The following is a 24,726-nucleotide window of genomic DNA, read 5'->3' as shown; positions in this document are numbered from 1 at the left end:
GCAGGGCCAACTCAATATAAACCATCTAAAAAGTAAGTTTTGTTGTTAGCTCATGTAATTCTGGTTAAAATTAATAAGGATTATGAGCTCTAAGAGGTAGAAAGTCATTCCTATCTTGTCCTTAACTCTGGTCCAATCCTTTCTTAGATTACTAGGTCTGAGCTTAATTTTCAAACTTTCATAAAAATGTAATGAAGTCACAAGGGGCCCAAAGAAGAATAACAGAAATTATTAAGATTTGAAAATAGGAGTGATAAGAAAACATTAAAGATATTAGAGAAACAATTTCACTAGTAGGAATTATCCAAAAATATTAATTAAGAATGTGTGCAAAAGATTAGCTACAAGAAAGTTTATAGAAGCATTATTTTAAATTATAAAAAAAGTAAATTAAAAACAAGTGACCAAAATAGGAGATCATATCTTTACACATCAATACTTTGATAGACAAGATAGGAAAGTGTAAGGATGGAATTATGTTCAATGATATAGTCATTGAACATCAGATTATAGTATATGTAGTAAAATTCTATTTTTATAAATCTACATATGTATACAGTATGCATAGATAAAAGTCTGAAAGAGAGTACAGCAAAATGTTGGCAATGATTATCTCGAATTTGATTTAATTTTTTCATTTTGCTCATCTACATTTTCCATGTTTTCTAAAATCATGTGTTGCTGTATAGTTTTTTAAATTTAAAGTAATTTAAATTAAATGGTAGAAATTGGCACGAGTTAGCAGTGGATATAATCAGGAAACCTCTATAATCTTAGTTTCCTGGGAGCATAAAGTAAATTAGACATAAAGCCAAAGGTAGGCTAGGGTGAATAAAGGAAGATCTCACAATGTCAGGCAAACAAGTTGGGTCATTATTGTGTAAGCAATATGGAACTTTGAAACTTTTTGTTCACAGGAATGGGCTCTAATATAGTTGTTATTTAGACAGATATTTGATGGGTAACACTGGGCTTGGTGACTAATTGGGTTGGTAGAAAGACAGGAAAGCAGAAGGCAATGTTTACTACTATAAGGTTTGAAGGCTAAGACATTGGGCAGAAGGTGATGGCTTAAATAGGCTAGAGAAAGAGGAGAAAAAAAAATTGCAAATGCAGAAGGAAAGCATGAGTGAGCTGGACTCCGGACTTTTGCTCTAGCAGCCAGGCAACAGCTACTGTTGACCAGGGGTCCCCAACCCCCTGGAACCAGTACCTGGCCTGTAAGGAACCAGGTCACACAGCAGGAGGTGAGCGGCAGGCAAGCCAGTGAAGCTTCATCTGTATTTACAGTTGCCCCCTATTGCTCACATCACCACCTCAGCTCTGCTTCCTGTCAGATCAGCAGTGGCAGCATTCTCATAGGAGCACAATCCCTTTTGTGAATTGCGCATGTAAGGGATCTAGGTTGAATGCTCCTTATGAGAACCTAATGTCTGATGATCTGTCACTGTCTCCCATCAGCCCCTGATGGCTGTCTAGTTGCAGGAAAACAAGCTCAGAGTTCTCATTTATTCTATATTATGGTGAGTTATATAATTATTTCATTATATATTACAATGTAATAATAACAGAAATAAAGTGCACAATAAATGTAATATCCTTGAATTATCCCGAAACCATCCCCACCACCCTGGTCCGTGGAAAAATTGTCTTCCAAGAAACCAGTCCCTGGTGCCAAAAAGGTTGGGGGCCACTGCTGTTGATTCTTGGGAACTTGATGTGGATCCTTTTTAAAGGACAAAAGAGTGTTAATACATGTGAAGTTTACATAATTCTTGTAAACTTCAGATTCCCTAGACCAGTATTACATTTCAGAGACCAAATTTAACAAAGCAACTCTCAATCCACATAAGTGTTTAGTAATTTGAGATAAATAAATTAAATGAATGTTGTTGATATTCTGTTTTGATAGTGTCAAATTTTCCTTTTCACAATGAGGAATTCCTGGAATGAAACCCAGAGAAATATCTGTCAAGGAATCAGAAGAAATAATACAGAAAGTAATTTCTTTAATCTGAAGTATCTAAAGCTGAAAAGGCATTAAACAATCACAAAAACTGGAGAGAGAAAAAGCAAAGGAAAATGAGAAGCATAATACTTTAATTCTCTTTGTTGATATTTTAAGATAGTTCTTTACTAATTTATTTTTTGCTCTTTTCCAAAGAGATAGCTTGTTTCATCACCTTAATGTATTTATAGTCATTTATAATTATTTCAGAAAAGCTTTTTTGGTGCATTCCAAACTGGATTTTAGTGAGAAAGCACTGAGTGGAATGCTGATGTGTCTTCTCATTGACTTCATGATCTCCAATCCAAAAATTGGTACAATGAAACTTCATTCTGTATAATCACTAACCTCAAAAGACATGTTATTGATTAAAGTACACAAGTCTAGTTTGTACTCCAAATATTTAAAAGAATGAGAGGTGTTCAAATAGAAGAGTCTGTCCACTTATAAAAAAATAGACTAGTAGTCTATTTTACACTAGACTACTCAAGAAGAAATCTCTCAATGTTCTTTCGAAAAGCCATTTGACATTGATACCCTGTGAGGAAATGACCCACTCACCACTCAACACTATTTAAATTTAGAAATTTGAATTCGTTTCTTCTCTAACCTTTCCAGGAAGAGAGAAGGCTGCAGACCCACTGAGATGTTCAAGCTTTGATTATGAATACCACCCAGTCCCCTTTACGTGAGCCAAGCAGATAAATTCATCATCTGGATTGAAGAGACATTTTTTAAAAGACAGAACTGCGCCCACCCAACATATGTCATCAAAGTATCAGTTTCCAAATGAGATATCAGAGAGAAGAGCTGAGAAGAAGATCTGAGAAGCATTACCCACCAGTGATAGGGAGAAACACCTTAAGAAATACAGCCAGGCGCGATGATTCACGCCTGTAATCCCAGCACTTTGGGAGGCTGAGGTGGGCAGATCACCTGAGGTCAGGAGTTCAAGAGCAGCCTGGCCAACATGATGAAACCCCATCTCTAGTCTCTACAAAAATACATCTCTAGTCTCTACAAAAAGACAAAAATTAGGCATGATGGCGGGTGCCTGTAATCCCAGCTATTTGGGAGGTTGAGGCAGGAGAATCGCTTGAACCAGGGAGGTAGAGGCCACAGTGAGGCAAGATCACGCCATTGCACTCCAGCCTGGTCAACACAGCAAGACTCTGTCTCAAAAAAAAATAAATAAATAAAAATAAATAAATAAATAAATAAATAAATAGAAATGTCGTATTACCATTATTCACATTCTATAGATGAGAAACTGAGTCTGTGGGACACAAAATAACTTGAAGTTGCAGAGCCAGTAAGTGGCAGAATCAGAATTCGAATCCATATCTATCTCAGTCTAGACCCTGGAATGTCATCACGAGGCTTATAATATTCTCCTTATATCATGGATTCCTAATAGAGCAGTTGTACTTGAAAACACCTCAAAAGGAACACAGTCCTGTAGCTTTACCCAGTGCTGTAATGCTTGCCACAAACTGTATGTCTTTCCACAGGCTCCATCCCTTGCCCCTGCCTAGTAGCTTCTACTTTAGTTTGCCTCCCACTTCTCAGGACCAGAGGAATCATTGAAGCCAAAACTTCTCAGGCCCATCCTGAGTGTCTGTTGGCTAGACCTTGTTGGAAGTGGCTCTCTCAGGCTCCTCTCTTTCATATGATACACAATCTAGTTCATGGCTCCTGTATGCAGAGCAGAGAGGCTGAAATTGATCCTCCTTAAGACACATACACAGGCCAGACCTTCATCCGTGCTTGACACCTCTATGCCTGTGATCACCACTTTGGCTTGGTCTAGGAGTCCTCAGATTCTTACAACTAGGATCCTTTAGGAGTTCAAGGTCCAAGGACCTTTTGCCAAGCCCCCAGAAGAAGGGCCATGGAGAAAAACTCTAGATGGTTATATAAGCAAAGCAACAGGGTAAATACATGCATGTTCATGGAGTTTTCATTTTATTCAAAGGCTTAGAGAAACAAAATGTGGAAAGTATCTGATAATGTAAAACAATTTTATAAAAGTTAACATGGATATATTACAGACTAGAATAAAAATTCACATATATTTTTGAGATAAAACTAGAGGAGCAACAGATATGTCAAGGACCTGCTTCAGGTCAGGCTCTCCATCTCCTTACAGGAGTGCATGCCTTCTTCTCCCCCTGCGGAAGTGCCTCAGGGATGAAAGTAGAGAGAACTCTCAGGGCATGCTCAAGGCCGTGACTTCTACTCCAGCCATGTGCTTTTTCTGCCCTAAGGAGTTTGCTACATCAAACCTTACAGGGAAAAAAGGCACTGGGTGAATGATTTAGATAAGCTCTCTGCAGGAAGGACCTCTACTTCTTTTTCTCACAAAGGGAATGGAAAATTTTCAAGAGGAAACTATCGAGTGTGGACTTCAGGGAAAAGAGCCCCTAAGCTCTTCCTATTCCAGACCTGACTGAAAGAACCAAGAAAATCCTCAAGATTTCACACATGGATCAGCCCAACTCATCAGAAAGGGTGTCCATTTAGGGCTCTGCATTAATAAGGACAGTTTGATCCAGTTAATTCGTTGTTGTGAGGGGGCTATCCTATGCCCTTTGGAATGTTTAGCAGCATCCCTGGATTCTACCTACAAGATCTTCAGTTGTGACAACCCAAAGTGTCTCTAGACATTGCCAGTGTGCCCAGGGTTGAAAACCACTGAGTTAGGGGAAGAGAGTTGTAGCTTGGCTAATAATCAAATATTTGTTTTCTTAGAGTATCTTCTGTGCTATATATATCACCTAGGCCTTAGAGAGGGTGCTATGGCTATAGTAGATGGAGTGAAATTCAGGATGTGATGATTCAGATTCCTATGCTGGCCACCATCCTCAGAACTAACACTATCTGAGCTGAGTACCTCAACAAAAGGCAGAGGGCCATGTACAGCTGCACAGGCTAGGCACTGCACAATTCCAGACAGTGCCCTTCACACAGTTTATGATGTGAAAGGAGCTCCTGGAGTCGTGCAATGAAGCAGCCTTGGATGTTGCAGTGTTTCAGCCATCTGTCTCCTGTCTGTAGAAAATGTCTTGGAAGAAGGAAAAATAAAACTAGTAAACAGTATATATGGGTCAGGAAATCATGAATCACTGTCTCAGCTTTAAAATGGGATACCACTTCCAGATGGCATCATATTCTCAAAAGTTAAAACGGAGCTTCAAATCTGAAAAATCTTGTAAAAATGTTTCTTTTTAACACTTCTGTTTTGTTGCCAGGACTCTACTGGGTTACTGGAAAGCTGTAGAGAAGCTACATGGTGCAGTGGAGTGAGCTGGGGATTCCCTATGAGGAGGCTAAGATTTGAATCATGTTTCTACACCTAAGAGGTGTTTTGGTCCTTTGACAAGTTACTTAACCCCTGAGCCAGCTTTCTACTGATACACTGAAGAATGATAACAGTTATTCCTGCCCCAGAGTGTTGTGAGGATTAACAAAGAAATGATACCATGAGCACACACATGTCTTGTAAAGGGTAAAGCAAAACACAAATGCTGCTCAATTTGACAGATAGATGGGGTCACTCGATAGCTTGCTGAAGATTTGAGACCGTTCTTTCAGATGTCAAAGACATTTATATTTTAAAAGGTGTTCATTTTTAACATTTTTTGAAATCTTCTCACCCATGTAATTTTAAGTACCATTGTTCACAGCTTATATTATTTTATGCTTATAGATTATGGAGGTTATCTTATTGACAGAGAGCTAAATAGTCTAATCACTAGAATATTGAAAGAAAATAGCATTTTATAGAAACTTGTTCAAAGTTTACCCAAAAGAAGGTACAGTTGTCTGCCCTTAGCTTAATAATACTTTTTTTCTAATTACAAAAGCAATATATGACCATTCATTCTTCTTTTCTCTACCGAAAAGTAGTCATTTAAACTCTAGAAATATGTTAACAGTTATATAATATTCTGCAAATGAATGTTCCATATTTATGAACTATTATCTCACCAACTTTTTTATTTTTACCTTATATCCATCTTTTTTTTTAACTTCCAAATTCCTAGAAGTAGAATTACAAAATTAAAGAGTTTGAATTTTTTTTTTTTTTTGAGACAGGGTCTCACTCTGTCACCCAAGCTGGAGTTGTGCAGTGGTGAAATCACAGCTCACTACAGCCTTGACTTCCCTGGGAAGGATCAAGCGATCCTCGTGCCTCAGCTTCCTGAGTAACTGCACCTACAGGCAAGCACCACCATGCCCAGCTAATTTTTTCTATTTTTCGTAGAGATGGGGTCTCATTATGTTGCCCAAGCTGGTCTCAAACTCCTTGGCTCAAGCCAAGTATTTTGGCCTCCCAAAAAACTAGGATTGCAAACATGAGCCACTGTACCTGGCCTGAATTTTTTCAAAGATCCTGGCTTCAATTTGCCTTCCAGAAAGAATTATATCAATTTGCACACATTTTAGCAATATGAGAATGTACCTAAATATTTTTAACATATTTATTCTCCTAATTTGCATATATTTGATTTAAGATTTTATTAGTCATTAGTATCTCTTCTTTATGTGCTCTGCATATTTATTTTATGGGGCATTTGTGTTTATAACTGATTTTTATGAATCTTTATATATTAAGTATATTAATCATTTGTCTCTCATATTTGGGTAATGGGCTTCCCAGCCTATTATTTTTTTAGTTCAATATTATGTGCTTTCTTAACACTAAAAAGTTTAGTTTTGATGTAATCAAAACTATTGCTATTTTTCCTGTGATTTTTTTCTATTGCTTTTAAGTTAGAAAACCGTTTTTTATCCTGGGATCAAACATTTTAAATCACCTCTGTGATCTTTATGCTTTGCATAGTTTTATTTTTTTTTTTTTGACACCTAAAATTCATGTTGGCTTACTGCACCAAGCAAGAAAGGATTTCAAAACAGAAAAATACAAACAAAATGATAAAAAAAATCCAAATTATTGTCTTTGAATACAAAAGTAAGCTCTATAAATTCAGAGTGGAAGCAGCAATCTTGAAGGCAAAGTCCTTTAGATTTTTTAAGAGCTGAATATTTCAAGAGGTAAAAGCTTTGGGTTCAAAGAGCAAAAGCCTGAAAGACTTGGGGCACAGATTTTAAATCATGAACCAGAAAGCAGAGAAGCACCAGAGAGATCTCATAAGGATGGAAATAAGAAGTTTTTCTGAACTGGGAGGAGCTCGAAGACAATCACAAGAGTATCAAGATATGGCCGGGCATGGTGGCTTGCCTCTGTAATCCTAGCACTTTGGGAGGCCGAGGTAGGCAGATCACCTGAGGTCAGGGGTTTGAGACCAGCTCGGCCAACATGGTGAAACCCCATCTCTACTAAAAATACAAAATTAGCCGGATGTGGTGGCACACGCCTGTAATCCCAGCTACTCGGGAGGCTGAGGCAGGAGAATCACTTGAACCCAGGAGGCGGAAGTTGCAGTGAGCCAAGATCATGCCATTTTACTCCAGCCTGGGCAAGGAGAACGAAACTCCGCCTCAAAAAAAAATGAGTAGCAAGACAGAAGCTTACTTAAGTCTGCAAACAGCAAACTCTCCAAGGATTCAGGTTTGCAGTGCCCAGGGCCACTTGGGGCAGCCACAGTAGAGTAGAAATGGTAGCACTGTCAGTTTAAGCATAGCATCCCCCACAGATGCTCCTGATGGGGTGAAAAAGAGATTTGGTTACCTTCCATTGGCTTCTGAGGGATGTGCTGAAAAGATCTGAGAATCAAAGGCCAGCGTGCCTGCTGAGGGCTCGCTGCTGTTACGGCAAAGGCGGCCTGCAGCAGGGGCTGTGGGATGGACAGCCAGGCCAGGTGCCGGCTGCAGTGAGGCTGGCCCAAGTCAAAAGAGGGACAGCGCCCCTCATGGAAGAGTCACTGTTTCTGGGAGGACAGAGCATAGCTTCCTCAGCCAGGGACACATGGAGCAGATGCTGTGGACAGATAAATCAATCACCCAGACTGGCAGTGCAAACTCCATCATAATGAAGCCAACAGGACAGAGGATGAGCTTAGATCCGGGCCTCTGTCCCCCGAGACCATGCCCATGCCTGGGAGAAGTTTATGGTCCCAGTGTGAAGGAAAAGTAGAGGGAATAAAATCCCTAAGAGATTGAGTTTATATGAAAAGTGACTGAATTACCTAGTAGTAACCAGATTACATTTTCTACTCTCAGAGAAAACAGAAACTTACAAGCCATATTAATTATTATAATTGTCACATAATGGTATGTGAATATGAAAGGTATAAATAAATATACAGTTAAGTATATTCAACATATATTATAAATATGTATAATATGGGATTAATATATATGCCTCTTTTCCACTGATTGGGACACCTTCATCCTGTGTCAATATGATGCATACTGACATCTGTTTCTCAGAAGGTTGATTCCATTCATTTGTCTACTAGCTAAGATGGTATTTAGCAGGTCTAGGCCCAAAAACTCAGGTTTGCTCAGTCTTGCAGCTTTCATTTTGATTGCATTCCGATTCTGTATTTTCCTGCAGTCCTTTTCCTAGAAGCTGCCCACTCCCTAAATCCTGTAGGGTTTTCAGGTATCCTCCATTAATAAGCCTACATCATCCTCGCATCCTCAGCAACTGCGTATCTGTTGATTGACAATGATTAGGGATGTGCTGAAACCAGCTCCTACCAGACCACAAGAGCCACTTCCATGCATCTCCTCCCCCAATTCCACATGCAGTAAAGTCACATTGATACTTTGATATTTGCTATGGTGAGTTTACACCACAGAGATCAGCAGATGCTATAAATGTGGACTTTTGTTTTTAGAGAGCCAGCTTGCCAGCATACCATGGATTAGAAAGTCTCTGAAAGGCCCCAAGGTCCAGGACTCTTCAACAGAACTAACTATACTATAACAATTGTATTAAAAATCTAAAATGAATGGTATAATTATCTGAATATTTAGTTTCACTGCATCAACACCCCCATAAAAATGTAATTTGAAAATGTGTGAGCTAAGGTGTTCTGTGTATAGTCCTTTTTTCTCTTTCTCTCCTTGATAGGCAGGATTCTTAAAGACTACTAAATATTAGATATCGTCTGCATTAAAATCAGGAGGAAAATAAAGACAAGTTGTGACCTAGAACAATGTGATACTTTGGATTGTAAAAGAGGAATAAATAACATCTTGTATCAGATTCTGTCCCAGGAGGTCTTGCGTTATTAAATATAACTGCTTCAAAAATTAGTACCTCTGCCCCTGGGAGATCTGGTTCTTGTTCTGCTACTCCCAGAACAAGATCTGCAAAGCCAATTGGCCAATAGCCTGTGTCAGATTAAAACCCTCTCTTGACTTCCCTGGAAAAGCCTAGACAGGCCTCAGTTAGAATCACCACAGACAGCCTTATCTATCTGGAGCACAAAGCCAACCAAAGGTAGCCCTGCACCGTGGGCCTGTGTGTGAGTGGGGACCTTGCACAGCCATCAGAAGACTCCACAGTGGTGGGCTCTCCATCTTTTCAGTTTCAAATATTCCTCACTCATCATGGCCCTCTATTGAGGCAGCTCCTTCAAACACCCGCACCTTTATCCAGTCTCTATGGACCACACAGGTCCTCAAAATTCATCTCTAAAATCATAGACTAGTAGACTCAGCAAGAGTCTCAGGGGTATTTTGCTTTCGTTTTCCTTTTACAGATAAGGCCCAGAGAAAGGTGGTCACTTGCCCAAAGTAACAGCAGATCCCTGGCAAAGGTAGAATAGGAATTCAGGACTGCCGAGTCCCAGCCCAGGGCCCTTTCTACTGAAATTCTGCCCTTCTCTCTTCCACTATCTCCCTTGGAGGTGGAAGGGAGAAGTAGCATCCTTGGGGGAAGAGAAGCAGCATCTTTACTATCTGTGTTCTACAGCAGTCACAGGTTTTGGGGATCCCTAAATCCATGAGAATGTCAAGGGTCCCCCAGAAGCTTAACTAATGCACAAAGATTTCATACAGTTTAATTTTTAGTGTGACTATTCCTTTTAATTAACTGATTGAGTCATTTTTCTCAAACTTTCTAATATCTCCCCCAAATAATAGCTGAATTAGAAAGCCACAAAATGGAGAGTATTTAATCAAGTGCTTCCTTTTAGAAATAATTCAAGGAAAAATAAACAGGATGTCTTACTTCATCCACCTAATTGGGTTAATCTCCCAATAGGCCCTCCTTCCATTATGCAAGTAACAGAAAAGAAAACAGAATCCTCTGTTTTTCAATGTTAATAATAAATCGTTCCTAAACAACAGACCTTAAGGAATCATTTCACCCTCAAGCTAGCTAGCTCAAGCTTTAAAAAAAAATGTTACATTAATTTTTTTTTCAAATTTCTTTTTAGAACACACATCATAAATTATAAAAATAGGCTTTCATGTGTGGCAATGCTAACATTTTAATGGAAGAATAGTGAGTCTATGCCTTCATTTCTTTATTATTTGACTTATATTTAGACGATTCCCATTATCTGAATGGGATAAGCTAAGCTGGTTCATTTTTATATCATATACAGAATTGCCAAATTACAATACTACATTCTGCGTGGTGTGAGTGTGTGTGTGTGTGTGTGTGTGTGTATGTTTGTGTTAGAAGTCCCAGAAAACTGTCTCCCTCACCTTACAGACAAGAGAAATGAAATACGGTGAGGTCATGGGCATACCCAAAGTCATGGAGCTAATTAGCCTCAGAGCCAGAAATAGAACCTACATCTCCTGACTCCCCAGAATGCATGCTGCTGATCATTCTCACAGAGTGAATCCTTCATCATCAATTTCTATTAGTTTTCACTTGCTATATGAAAATTATAGTACCACTATTTCTAAGAAATGTTTAGCCCTCATAATTATACACCCTTAGTTTATACATTGTGTAACATCAGAATAGATATACCTTGTCAATGACTCTTCTTTACCTTTAAAATATCACAGTTGTTATAGGGCAGAGGGAATAGAGCCCAGGTTTAGGAGTCAGAAACAGAATTTAAACCCCAATTCTGTTGTTTATAAGATTGGTAAAGTTGTGTAAGTTACTTGAGATACTTAAGTCTTTTGAGACTTCATTTTCTCATCCAAAAGTAGGATAATTAATAACTACTTTTGTAAGATTAGTGCAAATCCCCAAAGATAGTGTCTGGATTTGTGGTAGGAGGGTCTTTTTTGATATTTGAAATCTACCAATTTTCTGATCTGTCTAAATTTATTAACTCATTAAATATTTATTAGGCGCATTTTATATGCCAGACATTGTTCTAGGTGCTGGAGATACAATAGTGAACAAGGCAGACAATATTCTGCCCTCTTTCTAGTAAAGGGAAGACAGGCAACATAAAAATAAGAATATATATAAGGAAACAATATAACATACTTAAGTAAACAACATAATGTCAGAGGATAGAAGTTCCTATGAAGGAAATAGCAGGATGCTGGAAACCCTTGGGATGGGGAAGGGTTGTAACTTAGTAGTTAAGGAAGGCCACTCTGAGGGAATGACATTTGACTTGAAACCTAAAATATGAGATATTTTTCTCCCTGGGAAAAGCTGGAGAAAAAACATCTCAGGTACAGGAAGAGCAAATGCAAAGAATAAAAGCAAGAATAAAGTTGACATATTTAAGAAACAAGAAACGACTAGAGAATGGTCTGAGAAGACAGAAAGTGTTGGGCAAAGTCCAGATCATGAGGACTTTTTAGGCTACAGAAAAAAGTTTGGATCTGATTCTGTGAGTGGTGAGAAGCTGTGGAAGGGTTTTAAGGAAGAGAAGGCATGAGCAGCCTATTAGCTCTCAGACTACTATATGGGAAAGACTATTAGAGACATTAATGGAGCAGGGACGCCAACAGGAGGTTACTGTGGCTGTCCAGAATAGAGGTCATGGTGCCTTGGACTCAGGTGATGGCAAGTAAGATGGAGAGAGGGGGCTGGATATCAGATGTGTTTCAGAGACATCACAGACAGAACTTTCTGATGAATTGGCTGTGTGATGTGGATGAACAAGAGGAATCAAGAATGACACATGAGTTTTTAGCTTGAGCAACAGGGTAATTATACTTGGAAGGAAAAGATGGTGGGCAAAGGGTTTGAGAGGATGGAAGTCAAGAGAAATATTCTGGACATGCAGAAGTTTAGCTGCACATGCAAGTGGAAATGCTAAGTAGATAGATGGATATATATTACCAGAATTCTAGAGAGTTTAAAGATACAGATTTGGGTGATACTGGTACGCATATGGTACGTAAAGCCACAGAACAGGATAAAAACACCTAAGGAAACAGAATACATAGAAAAGAGAAAGTGGTTTAGTGCTAAGTACTCCACCACTATAGGTTGTGGAGAGTGGAGAGGAGTCTGCAACACAGACTGAAAGAGAGGGACCCCTGCCATGGTGGGAAAACTAGAAAATTGTGGTATCTCTAAAATGGAGTGAGACATTACAAAAACAGCAGCACTATCTTCTTTAAGGAATTTGTTCCTTTCTATGTCAACTATACACAGTTTATGGAGAGGACGTTTCACATAGGATTCTTCACACTATTTGCAGAACACAGTGAGAACCTACATTTCATCCTTTCTACTTTCAGATCCTGGACACACCACCACTGCTGTACCAGTGAGGGACTAGTTTCACTAGTTATTTCAACAGAGAGAATTTAATGTAAATAATTGTTAACTCGGCCGGGCGCATTGGCTCACGCCTGTAATCCCAGCACTTTGGGAGGCCGAGGCGGGTGGATCATGAGGTCAGGAGATCAAGGCCATCATGGTGAACCTCGTCTCTACTAAAAATACAAAAAATTAGCTGGGCGTGGTGCCTGGTGCCTGTAGTCCCAGCTACTCAGGAGGCTGAGGCAGGAGAATGGCATGAACCCAGGAAGGTGGAGCTTGCAATGAGCCGAGATCAGGCCACTGCACTCCATCCTGGGCGACAGAGTGAGACTCCGTCTCAAAAAAAAAAAAAAAAAAATTGTTAACTCGATACTGAAAAATTGTTTTAGAGAAAGCAAGCACTCTTAAAGGAAGCAAACGCAGTAAGAAGCTGCCACCTGGAGGCCTTAAGGGTATGAAGGGAAGAGGTTGGAATTATTAATATGTAGACGATTAGAGGAGGGGCTCCTTGGAGCTGAGCCTCATGCCTCTGAGGAGTAAGTACTACTGGCTGCTGCTAGTGCCCCTGAGTTCAGAGATGAGACTCACAGCACCCAGATCTCAAGTTAGGGATATCAGCCAGCTGGTACTGGTGTCTCTGAGAGCATAAAATAAAACTGGGTTTGCTTGTATTAGAAAAGCTGCAAACTGAACTCAACTGCTACTAAGGGAATAAACTCTCCTTGCCAGGGTAAAGATGTGTTGCTAGGATGATGTTCTCAGAATCAGAAAGCAAGCAGAAAGCAAGTCTTTCTCCCTTCTCCAACTACCAGGCATCCCCTAATGACAGAGTCTAGCAGAGAGCCAGCTAGCAAAGCAGAAATGGGGTTAGCGGTCCCAGCCCCAGTGTCATAGAGCAAACAAGCATGGTTTGGGATCATATATATATATATATATATATACACACACACACACACACACACATATACACATACATATATACACTCTATATGTATATATATATGTATTTATACATATATATATACACTTTAAGTTCTGGGTTACAAGTGCAGAACATGCAGTTTTGTTACGTAAGTATACACATGCCCTGGTGGTTTGCTGCACCCATCAACCCATCACCTACATTAGGTATTTCTCCTAATGTTATCCCTCCCCTAGCCCCCCACCCGCCAACAGGCCCCTGTGTCTGATGTTCCCCTCCCTGTGCCCATGTGTTCTCATTGTTCACCTCCCACTTATGAGTGAGAACATGCCGTGTTTGGTTTTCTGATCTTGTGATAGTTTGCCGAGAATGATGGTTTCCAGCTTCATCCTTGCAAAGGACATGAACTCATCCTTTCTTATGGCTGCATAGTATTCCATGGTGTATATGTGCCACATTTTCTTTATCCAGTCTATCATTCATGGACATTTGTGTTGTTTCCAAGTCTTTGCTATTGTGAATAGTGCCACAGTAAACATACGTGTACATGTGTCTTTATCATAGAATGATTTATAATCCTTTGGGTATAAGCCCAGTAATGGAATTGCTGGGTCAAATGGTATTTCCAGTTCTAGATCCTTGAGGAATAGCCACACTGTCTTCTACAATGGTTAAACTAATTTACACTCCCACCAACAGTGTAAAAGCGTTCCTATTTTTCCACAACCTCTCCAGCATCTGTTGTTTCCTGACTTTTTCATGATCATCATTCTAACTGGCATGAGATGGTATCTCACTGTGGTTTTGATTTGCATTTCTCTAGTGACCAGTGACAATGAGCATTTTTTCATATGTTTGTTGGCTGCATAAATGTCTTCTTTTGAGAAATGTCTGTTCATATCCCTTGCCCATTTTTTGATGGGTTTTTTTTTTCTTGTAAATTTGTTTAAGTTCCTTGTAGATTCTGGATATTAGCCCTTTGTCAGATGGATAGATTGCAAAAATTTTCTCCCATTCTGAAATATGGGACTATGTGAAAAGACCAAATCTACGTTTGATTGGTGTACCTGAAAGTGACAGTTTTGGATCTTAAAGACAATATTTTAATAACTGGCATAGAAACGTCCTGAGAAAGCTAATCACTTGGCTCCCTTTAATCATAAGGCAAGGTGACTCAGCCCTCTGTCTTCCCATGCAAATTTGAGACGTGCAACGCTTTCCAACTACTGCTTTGAGTTTTAAGTCCTTTGCTGAGAAACACCAGTTACTCAAAACAGAGCACACCTGTATGGTTTATTTTATTTTTTCCAAAAAAAACTCTCTCTATGGGTTTATTTATCTGGAAGTATTTTAATATTGAAATATTTTAATCAAATACCATGTGAGAAGAGGAGAGGAGATTAAGAGATTCAGAAGGCAAGACAGGCCAGTGGGGAAAGGTCTGTGAAAGAACGCTTTGGGAACTGACAGTGAAAAAGAACTTTGGGAGGAGAACCAAAGTCTCTTTGGAGCATTATTCTTAAATCTTACCAAGAAGTATGCAAAGACTAGTCTAGTAAATCTCCTTACAAAATCTGCATTAAAATTTTCAACACTCACAGTTGTTTTATGGACTTAGATTTTATTAACAGTAGTAAAATAGATAATGTATGCATTGGTAGAAAAGATGAAACAAAAGTATACATTATAATAATTACGTCTTTCTCCCACTCTATCCTCCAGCCAATAAGTTCCCCTCCCAAAAGATACAGATGCCATTTTTATTTGTCCTTTAACAAACATTCCACTTGTTATTTTTATTATTATCATGGATCTGTTTTATTCTTTTTATAGCTACATAATATTCCACAATATGGCTGACATAATAAATTATTAATATTTAAATATGATGGGTATTTGGCTGGTTTACAATTCTTTAACCATCATAAATAATGCTACAGTGACTTTTCTTGTATATATATATCATTTTGTATATATATATCAACACATTGCTGATAGTAGCATAAAATGCACAGTATTTATTTAGAAGAATTTGGCCATATTTTCAAAATTAAAGTGTACGATATAAACCCAGAAGGTTTACTTCTAGAATTTTAACATACATATAATTGTATATGTATGTTGTATTGTATATGGATAAAATACATACATATTGTATGTATGAGAGGGAGTCATTCCGCTTGATAAAAGGAGAGAGAAGAGTTAGGAGGACTTTCTCTCACAGCTTAGGCACAAGCTCAGCCACAGAGGGGTACAGCACCGAGAGGGCTCCTAGGGTCCATGATTCCAGGACCTCTTCTGGTCCAAGGCCAGAAGAGAGTTTAATGGCCAGAAAACAGAGCCCCAGGCCTGGCAGCATTCACCACAAGCTGACTGAAGAGCCTTGGGGAATCAAATGGACATCACCAATAGTCAGGTAGAACTAGCTGCGCACCTTGTTTGGTGGTAGCCATAAAGAGACTCCTCTGCTTCTGGAAAGGGGAGGGAAGGGTACGAAGGACTTTGTCTTGTGACTTTAGTGTCAGTATATGGCACTCCACCCAACACCAGAGCAGCAAGATACACAAAGCAAGTATTATTGAAGAGAGAGAGACCCTAATACAATACAATACAATAAGACTGCAGCATCCCACTTTCAGCATTGGACAGATCTACCAGACAGAAAATCAGCAAAGAAACATCAGACTTAATGTGCACTATAGACCAAATAGACCTGATCAATATTTACAGAACATTTCATTTAATGGCTGCAGAACACACATTTTTCTCCTCAACACATAGATCATTCTCGAGGATAGATGCTATATGTTAGCCCACAAAACAAGCCTTTAAAAAATCCAAAAATCATTAAAATTATATCAGGTATCTTCTCTGACCACAATGGAATGAAACTAGAAGTCAGTAACAACAGGAACAATATGCTCTTGGATGATCAGTAGGTTAATGAAGAAATCAAGAAGGAAATTTTAAAATTTCTTGAAACAAATAATAATGGAAACAAAAGATACCAAAATGTATGGGATACACCAAAAGCACAACTAAGAGGAAAGGCTATAGATACTAAGTGCCTATATTTAAAAAGTAGAAGAACTTCAAATAAACAACCTCACAATGCATCTTAAAGTACTAGAAAAGCAAGGGCAATCCAAACCCAAAATTAATAGAAGAAAAGAAATAATAAAGATCAGTGCAGAAATAAATGAAATTAAAATAAAGAAAACAATACAAAAGACCAACCCCAAACAATTAGTTTTTTTAAAAGATAAAATCAACACACCCTTGGCCAGACTAATTAAGAAAAAAAAGAGAGAAGACCAAAATACATAAAATCAGAGACATAAAAGGAGATGTTGTAACTGATACCACAGAAATGCAAAGGATCATTAGAGGCTACTTTGAGCAACTGTACATCAATAAATTGGAAAACCTAGAAGAAATGGATAAATTCCTAGACACATACAACCTACCAAGATTGAACAATGAAGAAATCCAAAACCTGAACAGATCAATAACAAATAATGAGATCGAACCATAATAAAAAGTCTCCCAGCAAAGAAGGGCCCAGGACCTAATGGCCTCACTGCTGAATTTTACCAAACATTTAAAGAACTAATATCAATCCTACTCAAACTATTCTGAAAAACAGAGGAGAACATACTTTCAAACTTATTCTATGAGGCCAGTATGACCCTGATACCAAAACCAGACAAAGAAACGTTAAAAAATAAAAATAAAAATAAAGACTACAGGCCAATATCCCTGATGAACATTTATGCAAAAGTCCTCAACCAAATACTAGCAAACTGAATTCAGCAACACATTAAAAAGTCAAATTATCCTTGTTCATAAATCATATGACTTAATATTTGAAAGAATATAAAGACTCTACAAAAAAACTATTAGAAGTGATAAATTTAGTAAAGTTGCAGGATACAAAATCAGCATATAAAAATCAGTAGCATTTTTTATATGCCGACAGCAAACAATCTGAAAAAGAAATCAAGAAAGTCATCATCCCATTTACAATAGCTGCAAATAAAATTAAACACCTAGGAATTAACCAAAGAAGTGAAAGAACTCTACAACACAAACTATAAAACATAGATGCAAGAAATTGAAGAGGACACAAAAAAATGGAAAGATATTCCATGTTCATAAATTGGAAGAATCAATATTGCTAAAATGTCCATACTCCCCAAAGCAATCTACAATCAAAATACCAATGCAATCTCTATCAAAATACCAATGACATTCTTCACAGAAACAGAAAAAACAATCCTAAAATTTATGTGGAACCACAAAAGACCCAGAATAGCTAAAACAATCCTAAGCAAAAAGAACAAAACTGAAGGAATCACATTACCTGACTTCAAGTCATACTACAGAGCTACAGTTACCAAAACGGCATAGTACTGGCATAAAAACAGACACATAGGTCAGTGAAACAGAATAGAGAGCCCAGAAATGAATTCATACATCTACAGTGAACTCATTTTTGACAAAGGCTCCAAGAACATGTATTAGGGAAAGTACAGTCTTTTCAAGAAATGGTGCTGGGAAAACTGGATATGCATATGCAGAAGAATGAAACTAGACCCCTATCTCTTGCCATATACAAAAATCAAATCAAAATGGATTAAAGACTTAAATCTAAGATCTCAAACTATGAAACTACTAAAAGAAAACATTGGGGGGAACTCTCCAGGACACTGGAGTGAGCAAAGACTTCTTGAGCAATACCTCACAGGTACAGGCAACCAATGCAAAAATAGACAAATGGGATCATATCAAGTTAAAAAGCTTCTCTGCACAGCAAAGGAAACAATCAACAAAGTGAAGAGACAACCCACAGAATGGGAGGAAATATTTGCAAACTACCCATCTGAGAAGGGATTAATAACCAGACTATATGAGGAGCTCAAACAACTCTATAAGAAAAAATCTAATAATCCCATTTAAAAAATGGGCAAAAGATCTGAATAGACATTTCTCAAAAGAAGACATAAAAATGGCAAGCAAGTATATGAAAGGGTGCTCAACATCACTGATCATCAGAAAATGCAAATCAAAACTGCAGTGAGATATCATCTCATAGAATGGCTTTTATCGAAAAGACAGGCAATAACAAATGCTGGTGAGAATGTGGAGAAAAGGAAACTCTCATACATTGTTGGTGGGAATGTAAGTAAGTACAACCACTATGGAGAACAGTTTGAAGGTTCCTCAAATAACTAAAAATAGAGCTACCATGTGATCCAGCAATCCCACTGCTAGGTATATACCCAAAAGGAAAAAATATTTTAAAAAAGCAACATATCAAGGAGATATCTGCACTCCCATGTTTATTGCAGCACTATTCACAATAGCCAAGATTTGGAAGCAACTTAAGTGTCTATCAATAGATGAACAGATAAAGAAAATGTAGTACACATACACAATGGAGTACTATTCAGCCATAAAAAAGAATGAGATCCTGTCATTTGCAATAACATGGATGGAACTAGAGGTCATTATGTTAAGCGAAATAAGCCAGGCACAGAAAGACAAGCTTCACACGTTCTCACTTATTTGTGGAAGCTAAAAATTACAGTTGAACTCATGGAGATAGAGCACAGAATGATGGTTACCAGAGGCTGGTAAGGATAGTGAGCCTGGGGGTGGGGGCAGACTGGGGATGGTTAATGGGTACAGAAATATAGTTAGATAGAATAAGTAAGACCTAGTATTTGATAGCACAACAGGGTGACTACAGTCAACAATTTATTGTACATTTTTAAATAACTAAGAGTATAAATAGGTTGTTTGTAACACAAAGAAAGGATCAATACTTGAGGTGATGGATATTTTGTTTACCCTAATGTGATGTGATTATTACACATTATATGCTTGTATCTTATGTACCCCATAAATATATACATGTACTATGTATGCACAAAAATAAAAAACAAAATATTTTGTGACCTGTGAAAAGTATATGAAATCAACATATTAGTGTCCAGAAATAAAGTGTAATCAGAACACAGCCATGTTTATTTATATTACATATTGTCTATGGCAGCTTTCACTCTACAATTGCAAATTTGAGTAGTTGTGACAGAAATGATATGGCCTACAAAGCCTAAAATACTATCTGGCCCTTTACAGGAAAGGTGTGCTGCCCCCACTGACTGTCGCAAATGCTGCTATTGCACTATCCTCATCCTCTTGGCCCTCTCGGGAGGACCTCTGTTGACTGCTCTGGACAATGCCAATGGCTTCCTGTGCCTGTCTGCCTTAGGATGCTCTCTGCCACGGACCAGTCAGGCCACAGAAGTTAATGCCCCAGGAGCCACATTTAACCAGTAAGGAATGGGAGTTCATGGATAAATACCTGAGCTTTTCCTCTCCTTTGTATATCAATTCTGAGAGGTGTTCTACACAGTTTATCAGAGTGTTCCCAAGGGAGGTGAGCCCCAGCTGTCTAAGCAGTATCCCACTCACAGATGTACTCATATTGGTTTCCTACCCTCTCTTTCTTTCCTATTGCTTCGCATTGCCTCCTGGAATCTCCTCCCAAATAAGTTCCTCTTCCCCACCCAAGTCTTAGTCTTACGGATTATTTCTAGGAGGGTTGCCACTCAAATTATTTCTCGCCATTCATTTCTCCCATGAATAGAGTTTCAACTTCTGAGAGCAACCCAGCTATAGACTACAATTCCCAAAGTCTCTTATGGCTATCTATGGCCATGTGCCTAACTTCTCACTATTGGATTCCAAGAGGAAATTATACAGGCTACTTCTATATCATTTAATTAAAAAGACATGTCTGGCCCTGGACTTTTTAACTGGGCTTGGACATTTTAGGGTGCATTTCAATCCCTAAACTGGAGTTAAAATGCACAAAGCAGCAACTCAGATTTAGCCATGTGAATGAGAATAACACCCTAGAAAATGATACAGCAAAAAGATGGGAGGAACCTGGGTCCACAAATAGCTTCAGGGAACCTGGTCCTAGGCCAGCTAGAATGTTTTGTGAAAAAGCAATAAACTTCTACCTTACTTGATCCTTCATTCTACTTGGGGTCTCTTTATTATACCAATTTAACTTCAATTAAGATATTAAGAAAAATTACTTAGAAAAATATAAGGAAAAATTGCTGTTCACAATAATAACCAAAGCTTTAAAATGCCTAATAATAAACTCAACATAAAATGTGCAAGACACAAATGAAGAAAGTTATAATACTTTGAAGTTGAAGAACCTGTAGAGACATTAATAAGTAGGCATACTGTGTCTGGAATTGGTGGGTTCTTGGTCTCACTGACTTCAAGAATGAAGCCGCGGACCCTCGCGGTGAGTGTTACAGTTCTTAAAGGCGTCGTGTCCGGAGTTTGTTCCTTCTGATGTTTGGATGTGTTCAGAGTTTCTTCCTTCTGGTGGGGTTCGTGGTCTCACTGGCTCAGGAGTGAAACTGTGGACCTTCGCGGTGAGTGTTACGGCTCTTAAGGCGGTGCGTCTAGAGTTGTTCTTTCCTCCCAGTGGGTTCGTGGTCTCGCTGGCTTCAGGAGTGAAGCTGCAGACCTTCGCCGTGAGTATTACAGCTCATAAAGGCAGTGTGGACCCAAAGAGTGAGCAGCAGCAAGAGTTATTGCAAAGAGCGAAAGAACAAAGCTTCCACAGTGTGGAGGGGGACCCAAGCGGTTTGCCACTGCTGGCTCGGCAGCCTGCTTTTATTCTCTTATCTGGCCCCACCCACATCCTGCCGATTGGTCCATTTTACAGAGAGCCGAGTGGTCTGTTTTGACAGGGTGCTGATTGGTGTGTTTACAATCCCTGAGCTAGACACAAAGGTTCTCCACATCCCCACTAGATTAGCTAGATACAGAGTGTGGACACAAAGGTTCTCCAAGTCCCCACCAGAGTAGCTAGATACAGAGTGTCGATTGGTGCATTCACAAACCCTGAGCTAGGCACAGGGTGCTGACTGGTGTGTTTACAAACCCTGAGCTAGATACACAGAGTGCCGATTGGTGTATTTACAATCCCTTAGCTAGACACAAAGGTTTTCCAAGTCCCCACCAGAGTAGCTGGATACAGAGTGTCGATTGGTGCATTCACAAACCCTGAGCTAGACACAGGGTGCTGATTGGTGTATTTACAATCCCTTAGCTAAACATAAAGGTTCTCCTCCAAGTCCCCACCCAAGTCAGGAGCCCGGCTGGCTTCACCCAGTGGATCCCGCACCAGGGCTGCAGGTGGAGCTGCCTGCCAGTCCTGCGCCATGTGCCCACACTCCTCAGCCCTTGGGTAGTCGATGGGACTGGGCACCGTGGAGCAGGGGGCGGCACTCGTCATGGAGGCTTGGGCTGTGCAGGAGCCCACGCAGGGAGGGGAGGCTCAGGCATGGCGGGCTGCAGGTCCCCAGCCCTGCCCCACGGGGAGGCAGCTAAGGCCCGGCGAGAAATTAAGCACAGCAGCTGCTGGCCCAGGTGCTAAGCCCCTCACTAACTGGGGCCGGCGGGGCCAGTCAGCCACTCTGAGTGCAGGCCCGCTGAACCCACACTCACCCAGAACTTGCACTGGCCCGCAAGCACCGCACGCAGCCCCGGTTCCCGTCCGCGCCTCTCCCTCCACACCTCCCTGCAAGCTGAGGGAGCCGGCTCTGGCCTCGACCAGCCCAGAAAGGGGCTCCCACAGTGCAGCGGCGGGCTGAAGGGCTCCTCAAGTGCTGCCAAAGCGGGAGCCCAGGCAGAGGAGGCGCCGAGAGTGAGCAAGGGCTGCAAGGGCTGCCAGCACGCTGTCACCTCTCAATACTATATTTTGGGTAAAAAGTTTTTCTACTTGAAGGATATGAGTTCCACAAATTTAATCTTAAATGTAATGCAATGGCACTTAAATACCAAACAATATTTCTTAAAATAGAACCTAACTAAATAATTTAAAAATTTATCAGTTTAGAAAAACTTTAGAATAACAAGAATTTTTTTAAGAGATGAGGTCTTGCTCTGTTGCCCAGGTTGGAGTGCAGTGGCACAATCATAGCTCACTGCAGCCTCAAACTCCTGGGCTTAAGCAATCCTCCTGCCTCAGCCTCCCAAGTAGCTGGGACTACAGTTGCCCATCAACTTTCCCAGTTAATTCACTTTATTTATACAGACAAGGTCTCATTATATTGGCCAGGCTGCTCTCAGACTTCTGGCTTCAAGCAATCCTCTCGCCTTGGCCTCCCAAAGTGCTGAGATTACAGGCATGAGCCACTGTGCCCAGCCTATTCAGAACTTTCTGGCAAAAAATAAACATGATGACAGATGTATTGTGTCAGTGCTCATTTTCAGAAAACAGAATCTATCTAATTAGCATAAGAAGAATAATTCTAGATATGAAGTACAGTTCCAGAACCATTGGGAAAGCGAACAAAACAGAACTTAGGCTGAGTTTCCAGGAACATCTCCCAAAGCCTCAATCAGGCCACCAAGAGAGCAGCTGCGCCTCGAAGAATCAGGAAGTTACTGGCTGCATAATGCCTCCCGTTTGTCACAATCCGTATCAAGGTGGAGCCAGACAAGGGCACCTCCGCCACAGCTGTGGTAGAAAACTCAAATGCATCCTCCTCTGTGCTTGCCAGCAGATGGCAAAGAGCAGCCTCCAAAACACTGTGTTCCATTTTCTCCTTCCAAATATTAAATCTTAAACAGAACTGCAACTGCAAGAGAAGTTGTGAAGTGTACTTTTAGCCTTCTCACATTTGAAAGGAACTGGATTAAATGTTGAACAAGCCCCTCTGCAGAAACTGCCATAGTAGAATTCCACCACAGGAGGAATCCTGTCCCTCAAAGGGACAAAAGTCAGTATCCAAAAACATGATCATTAATATATGAACATTTGGTAAAAGATAAATATGGCATCTCAGAGAAGTGAAAAAACTATGAGATTTAATTAAATGAGTGTTGGAACAACTGGTAAGCCATTTATATAATTATAAAGCTACATCTTTCACACACCATGCAGAAAGAGCAATTCCAGATGGATTAAAAAACTAAATGTTGAAAAGCAAAAATATAAAAGTATAAGAAAAAAATATAAGATAATATTTGTATTGCCTTGGAGTGAAAAAGGCCCTCTTAAGTGAGCTACAGACCCAGAAATCATAAAAGAAAAAACACCTGACACATGTGACTCTACAATATTTAAAATTTCTATACCCTGAAGCCCACCATATTAAATTAAGATGAGTAACATACTGGGAGAAAATAGTTGCAACATACACAAGATTAATAACTTCATTACCTAGAGATTACTTACAAATCAAATAAGAGCAACTAAATAACCAATGTAAAAATTTACAAAGGATATATGGAGGTAATTATCAAAAAATACAAATATAGTCATTTATCGCTTAATGAAAACAACCTCAATAGTACCATAGACCAGCAGTCCCCAACCTTTTTGGCACCAGGGACTGATTTTGTGGAAGACAATCTTTCCACAGACAGGAAGGGGGGTTGAAGGGGTTGGGGTAGAGGTGGAGGGATGGTTTTAGGATGACTCAAGCACATTAAATGTATTTTTAGATTCTCATAAGGATTAAGCAACCTAGACCCCTAGCATGCGCAGTTCACAATAGGGTTTGCTAGATTCTCTCCTATGAGAATCTAATGCCACTGTTGATAGGACAGGAGGTGGAGCTCAGGCGGTAATGCTGGCTTGCCTGCTGCTCACCTCCTACTGTGCAGCCTGGTTCCTAACAGGCCAATGACTGGTGCTGGTCCACAGCATGGGAGTTGGAGACCCCTCACACAGACAGTTATTTTAGATAAACATAGAAACTGACCCTCTGGTCTTAAAGCTTACATTTGTTTTATCTGAGTTCCTTCCTCAAGAAAGGACCCCCCAGGCTTCTCAAAAAGTATCAAAGAACTGAAACTCACCAGATCACTGCATCCAATGAGATGCCAGACCCCTCATTTTGTTTCCTTGCACTTCTCTAGTTCCTGTTTTCCAATACATTGTTATATTTCTTCCCTGCTATATAAAGCCCTAATTTTAGTGGGTCAGGGAGATGGATTTGAGACTGATCTCCCATCTCCTCGACTGCAGCACCCAATAAAGCCTTCTTCCTTGGCAATACTTGTCTCAGTCATTGGCTTGCTGTGCAGCCAGCAGCAGGACCTAGACCAAACCACTGGCATTCAGTAACA

General features: G+C 39.7%; 1 protein-coding gene across 1 annotated transcript in view; it reads right to left on the bottom strand.

Moving 5' to 3' along the window:
* Positions 1-24,726, bottom strand: part of KCNAB1 (potassium voltage-gated channel subfamily A regulatory beta subunit 1) — a 494,315-nt gene that overhangs the window by 441,149 nt on the left and 28,440 nt on the right. The gene's annotated exons all lie outside the window — the stretch shown is intronic.

This window comes from Gorilla gorilla, chromosome 2 (assembly GCF_029281585.2).
Source record: "Gorilla gorilla gorilla isolate KB3781 chromosome 2, NHGRI_mGorGor1-v2.1_pri, whole genome shotgun sequence".
In the NCBI taxonomy this organism is placed as follows: domain Eukaryota; kingdom Metazoa; phylum Chordata; class Mammalia; order Primates; family Hominidae; genus Gorilla; species Gorilla gorilla.
This window is presented reverse-complemented; position numbering and strand designations above follow the sequence as displayed.